Source organism: Camelus bactrianus, chromosome 7 (genome assembly GCF_048773025.1).
Source record: "Camelus bactrianus isolate YW-2024 breed Bactrian camel chromosome 7, ASM4877302v1, whole genome shotgun sequence".
Lineage (NCBI taxonomy): Eukaryota > Metazoa > Chordata > Mammalia > Artiodactyla > Camelidae > Camelus > Camelus bactrianus.
The window spans coordinates 20,837,172-20,843,599 of NC_133545.1; the positions used below are offsets into that span (position 1 = coordinate 20,837,172).

A 6,428-nucleotide genomic window follows, 5' to 3' on the forward strand; every position below is an offset into this window, starting at 1 on the left:
TTACTGAGTAACTGGTAGAGGCAGTTCGCGTGACCCTAAGGCCTTTCACAGAATCAGCACTTTAAAGAGCTGCAGCCAGACAGTGAGTCCAAGGTCAGAAACTGGGAGAAACAAAAACCTGGGCTACACTGCAGAACTACAGGGCGGAGAGAAACCAGTCCAAGACATGTGATGCGGGAGGCAAATGAATGGAGCTGAAGAGAAGTCAGTTTGTGCCGGATTTAAATCTGGCCTCAGACTATCCTGATGCAGTGGGAACGGAGCCATCAAGGACCCATTTAGACTAGATGTGATGAGTTCTGTGCCTTTAGAATGACTAAAAGCATGGGGCCTTGGAAGAGACCATGAGTTATCATTCCATAATTTCTCATCTACTTATTACCCAGGAAGTATATTATTAATTATATAGCCTTTGCAAAATCTTCTGTGTGGCCCTCCTTCCTCCGCCCGTTCCTTGGGGGCAGAGTTTGTGGGTCTTTTGCTCTGCACTTAAAGCACACGTCTTTTTCCATTATCTCAGTCTAAAGAGAATATTTATTTGCTTAGCTCTTTCCCCTCCCTGGACTGTGGCTTATTGAAGGTAGAGCCACTGGCAGTGCTTGACTCGGTCCTGGGTGCATACAAAGCACTAAATAAATACCTAGTGAATGAAGGACTCAACCCAAGACAGAACGCACACACATTAATCTGGTCCTCCTCCCCTTCTTCAGTCTCATCTTCTGTGGCACTGTTCCATTTATCCAGAGCTTGAACTAATAGATTGAACTTTCTGTCTGAAATTTCCAGCCCAGAACGCATCCTCTGTGTCCACATCTTTGTGCTTTCTCTGCTGCTGTCCCCTCACCCTGGAATCCTTTTCTTCCCTCTCTCTCACCTGTTGCTTTTGGACATGTGACTTCCCCCTTACCTCTCCACCCACTGGACTGGAAGCCCCTCCCAGAAGAGCCTGACCTGGGACCTTGCACTCAGCAGAGGCTCAATCAGCTTTTGCTCAGGGAAGGAATGAGTTACTTTGGCTTTGACTGAAGTGACCTTCTGGCTTCCATCAGGCAGCTTCTGATTACGTCTTGGTTGATGGCCATTTATTTAAGAGGATTTGCTTAGGAGAGGTGAGATAAATAACTGAGAAATGTGAAAATTCAGTGTTAAGCAGGAGTTTGAGCAGGAGTAGTATGAAAAATGGTGGCTTGATCAAGAGTGGCCGGGGGGAGGGTGTAGCTCAGGGGCAGAGTGTGCCCTTAGCATGCTCAAGGTCCTGGGTTCAATCCCCAGTACCTCCATTAAATAAAATGATTAACTAAATAAAACTAATTACCTCCCTTCCCCCACCCCCCAGAAAGTGGCCAGGTACTTCCCATTTTGCTGTGGCCATTTAGTTAATAGCATGAAGCTGTCTTGGACTTGTGACAGGGGAATTCTTGGCTCTCCCTTATATCATGAGAGCCAAATGAGTGGGAAGAAGAGGGCAGTGTGGAGAGACATCTCCACCACACTCTCTATCGCCCCCCACTCCCTGCCCCAGCCCTGGGACAATACCAAGTCGACACAAAAGCATAAAATGGTTAAGGTTTGGCTCATAAAATGGTTAAGGTCTGGCTTTGTTTGTGCCTTACCTATATGCCTCTTTTCCCTTTTTGTTGCCTTCTAACTTTTCCTGTTTATGGACTAAGTGTTTCTGCTCTGGGGTGGAGGAAAGGGAATTTGATCAATCAGTTACCAGGATTGGAAAACCCAAATGCTAGCAGAGGCCAAAGGAAACAAGCCACATCAGCTAGGCAGGGACAGTGACCATGGCCTGATAATAGGGGCAACTGCTACCCTGCTCAGGGCTGTGGTCCCAGGGCTGCCTGATTTTGTGTTTTGCATAGTCATCCTTGTTATGAGCCTTGGCATCATCAGGAAAAATTTTCCAAGACTGAGAAAAGGGCAAAAGAGATGACCGAGTGTCCTTTTGGGGGACTGCAAGGTGTGGTCTCTCACGGACTCCTCAGGGATTATCTTATTCTTACAAGAGTTTACAGCATTGATGGATCTTGGGATGGGGAGACCTTCCTGGATAACCCAGGATAGTCTAATCACCAGGGTCGTTAGAAGTGAAAGAAGGAGACAGGAGAGTCAGAGTCAAAGAGAAGATGTGACAATGTAATCAGAGAACCCAGGGTGCTGCAAAGTGAAAAAGACTCAACCGACTGTTACTGGCTCTGAAGATGAAGGAAGGGGACCAGGAGCCAAAGAATAGGAGTGGCCTCTAGAAAGTGAGGAAAGCAAGAAACAGATTCCCCCTCTAGACCCTTCAGAAGGAACACAGCTTGACTGACACCTTGATTATAGCCAAGTGAAACTCATTATGGACTTCTGCCCTCCAGCTGTAAGATACTCCCAATAAACTGTAAGATCATAAATTTGTGTTGTTTTAAGCTACCAAGTTTTTGGTAATCTGTTACAGCAGCAGTAGAAAACTAATATCAGGTTTTTCTGTTTTGTTTTGTTTTGTTTTTTAACAACCTTTAGAGGTGGAAGCTAAATCGAGAGAAATACAAATGATTTTTGTCCATAGTAATGCAAATGATTTCTGTTCATCAAACTGTAAAAGTATGTTATCTAGTGTGTTAAATTCTCACTTGAATTGCTTTTAACATCCTATTGTTTTTTCACTAATTAATGAGTTAAATAAAATTGTTGATACATGTTAATTTTATATTTGCAGAAGTTCATGTTACTTTACTAATTTTTAAAAAATTTATACTCCAGTTTAGTTCATATATGTCCCTATTATGTTTCTATTCTGCACCCTGGACCTTTTTAAAAATTTTATTTATTTATTTATTATTGTATCTTGGTTTTTTTAAATTTTTTTTTCTTGGTGAGGGGAAGTAATTAGATTTATCTATTTTTAGAGGAGGTACTGGGGATTGAACCCGGGACCTCAAGCATGCCAAGCATGTGCTCTACCACTTGAGCTATACCCTCTCCCTCTGGACCTTTGAATTTAAGTTCTAGTAATACTTTTGAATCCACTGTGATACCACTCAATAATTTGATTTCTATTTTTATTTATTTATTTTTATTTTTTTAATTGAAGTATAGTCAGTTTGCAATGTATCAATTTCTGGTGTACAGCATAATAGTTCAGTCATACATATACATATGTATATTTGTTTTCATGGTTTCTATTTTCCAAGCAGTCCAATTATCACCAATTTCAAAAAGGCACGTTGTTAGCAGAGCCTGCAGCTGGGATCCCAATGGGAAAATGTTATATTTACCAAGAATTTTGGCCATGATGAGGAAATTCATTTAGAGTTGAGAAAGTGTCAAACAGTGAATTTTTTTCAATTGCTAAGGCCTTAAGGAGTATTTTCCACGGAGGCAATAGATTTGTATTTTGATACTTCTTGTCTAAGTGTTCATGCTAATATCTTCTACACCATCTATTGCTGAACATATTTGTAAACAGGAACTGGGAAGATCAAAAGCACTATATGCAGGCATAACTGATCAACCTTGCAAAGTGCTGCCAACAAGGGGCAGGACGGGGTGGTAGGTGGACTGGAGGGTTGAGTGATGGAGTGTGAGGGGTGGAGCCTCTCTCCGTACAACCCGCCGCAGCTTCAGGGACACAGAGTAACTGCTGCTGCTACGAGAGGCAGAGGCCAGCCTCATAGCTGGAGACTCTGAGGCTCAGAGATGTTAAGTGACTTGCTGAGAGTCTTACAGAGAATGAATGGCTGACTGCTGAACTCAGATCTTTCCCAGACTGAAGCCCAGCTTTTTGGTCACAGTTCATACTTCAGGCAAGGGCTGTGCTGTACAAAGCACGTAGTGTGGAGCTCTCAGTATGAGCAGTACTGCTCCAAGGAGTTTGGGGTTGTCACAATGACTGGCTGACACTACTCCCATTTAGAGGGCATGGGGAGGATATAGGAATGTATAGCATACACGAGGTCCTGGGTTTGATCCCCAGGACCTCCACTTAAATAAATAAATAAAAATAAGCCTAATTGCCTACCCCCACCCCAAAATCCAACCAAACAAAAAAACCCCGAGATGATAGAGGGCATGGGCCAGACCCTCTAAGATATCCTGCAATGAATGTGACAATCCTGCAAAATGAAGGCTTGTCCTACATCCTATCCAACTTTTGAATATATCCTCAGATATTCACATAGCTGAAAAACTGTCCATAATTATCTGTCTAAAACTGCTAAATCTCTTTTTCATACAAACACAAAATATCTTTACATGGTTTACAAACACAGTGAGTTTCTCAGGAATACAAGGACTATGTAACTTAAGGGATGATTGTACTTCGTTTTGTTCAGAATTTTATCTAAAGCTGTTCACCAATTTGGAAAATCACGCCAGGGTCAGCAATGTGTGGAATTAAAGTTATCAGAACAACCATTTGTGCTTGTCTTTATTTGGGGCTGCTTGTGTTTATAGTGAGCCTGCTTTAAGCACCTATTATTTCTTTTTTTTTTTTTTCATTTTTTCTATTGAAGTATAGTCAGTTTACAATGTTGTGTCAATTTCTGGTGTATAGCATAACGCTTCAGTCATACATATATATATATGTATATTCCTTTTCATATTTTTTTCCTTATAGGTTACTACAAAATATTGAATATAGTTCCCTGTGCTATACAGAAGAAACTTTATCTATTTTATATATAGTAGTTAGTCGAGCAAATCTCAAACTGTCAATTTACCCGTCATCATCTCCTTTCTCCCCTGGTAACTGTAAGTTTGTTTTCTGTGTCTATGAGTCTGTTTCTGATTCATAAATAATTCATTTGTCTTTTTTTTTTTAGATTCCACGTATAAGTGATGTCATATGGCATTTTTCTTTCTCTTTCTGGCTTACTTCACTTAGAATAATGATCTCCAGTTCCATCCATATTGCTGCAAATGGCATTATTTTATTCTTTTTTATGGCTGAGTAGTATCTCATTGCATAAATATACCACAACTTTTTAATCTAGTCATCTGTTGATGGACATTTAGATTGTTTCCATGTCTTGGCTACTGTAAGTAGTGCTGCTATGAACATTGGGGTGCATGTATCTTTTTGAATTAAGAGTTTTCTCCAGATATATGCCCAGGAGTGAGATTTCTGGATCATAGAGTACCTATTGTTTCATTACATGGACTAGTATAGTTGTGCTCAAGTATCTATTATTATTTCACTTGTAATTATACTTGTATTAGATTATTATTTTATTTGTAATTACAGTAATTATTTACTCTAAACTATTATTATTTTGTTTCTCCTTTATACCATAGGGACAACACATTGATTATCTTTTGAAATTATCTGTAGATTTAATTTCATTGTAGTAAAGGAGGAGTGATACAAAATATTTGTTCTAAGAGATAGGGAGATTAAACCACTGTAGTGGAATGAGCACTTGGTCAGGAAATAGCCAAATCTTGATAGAAGATCTTGGTTCTGCCACCTGGGTTGAGCATGTCACAATCTCTCAGAGACTGCTTCCTCTTCTGTAAAACAAGCATAACCTCAGCCTTCTACTTTTCAGAGTATTTGAGTTAACCAAATGATATGTAAATTATCACACAAGTATAAGGGCCATCTCTCAATGTAGCCCATGAATAGAACATGCTTATTTGGGATTAAATTGAATACTGAAGAATGCTCTTATCACTCAGGGCAGGTAAATTTAGGCTTTAACTTGTTTGCCTGAATGCATTGAATAAGAACTTGACAAAAGAAGATATCCAAACCAAGTGGCTGATAAGCTCATGAAAAGGTGTTCAATTCCATTTGTCATCAGGGAAATGTAAATTAAAACTACAAGGTGCTCTTTCTTTTCCAGTCCCAGGTGATTCGGGATCTCCCGGCTCCACAAGGGTGGCAGCGGTAGGCCCCCAGCCCTGATTTGCGCTCTCATCCTCCAGGTGCAGGCATGGCCAAGTCGAAGAACCATATCACATACAACCAGTCCCGAAAATGGCACAGAAATGGCATCAAAAAACCCCAATCACAATGATACGAATCTCTTAAGGGGGTAGACCCCAAGTTCCTGAGGAACATGTGCTTTGCCAAGAAGCACAACACAAAGGACCTGAAGAAGATGCAGGCCAACAACGCCAAGGCCATGAGTGCACGTGCTGAGGCTGTCAAGGCTCTCATAAAGCCCAAGAAGGTCAAGCCCAATATTCCAAAGGGCAACAGCCACAAGTTCAGTCGACTTGCCTACATTGCTCATCCCAAGCTCGGGAAATGTGCTCTTGCCCACATCGCCAAGGGTCTCAGGCTCTGTCACCCAAAGGCCAAGGATAAGGCTCAGACCAAGGCTGCAGCTTCAGATGCGGCTGCAGCTTCAGATGCAGCTGCAGCTGCAGCTAAGGCTCAGGCTCAGGCTCAGGCTCCCGAAGGTGTCCAGGCCCCCACAAAGGCTCCAGAGTAG

At 41.4% G+C, this 6,428-nt stretch overlaps 1 pseudogene; it reads left to right on the top strand.

The window, feature by feature from the left end:
- The first annotated feature begins 5,924 nt into the window (after positions 1-5,924).
- Positions 5,925-6,428, top strand: LOC105063209 (large ribosomal subunit protein eL29-like; annotated as a pseudogene).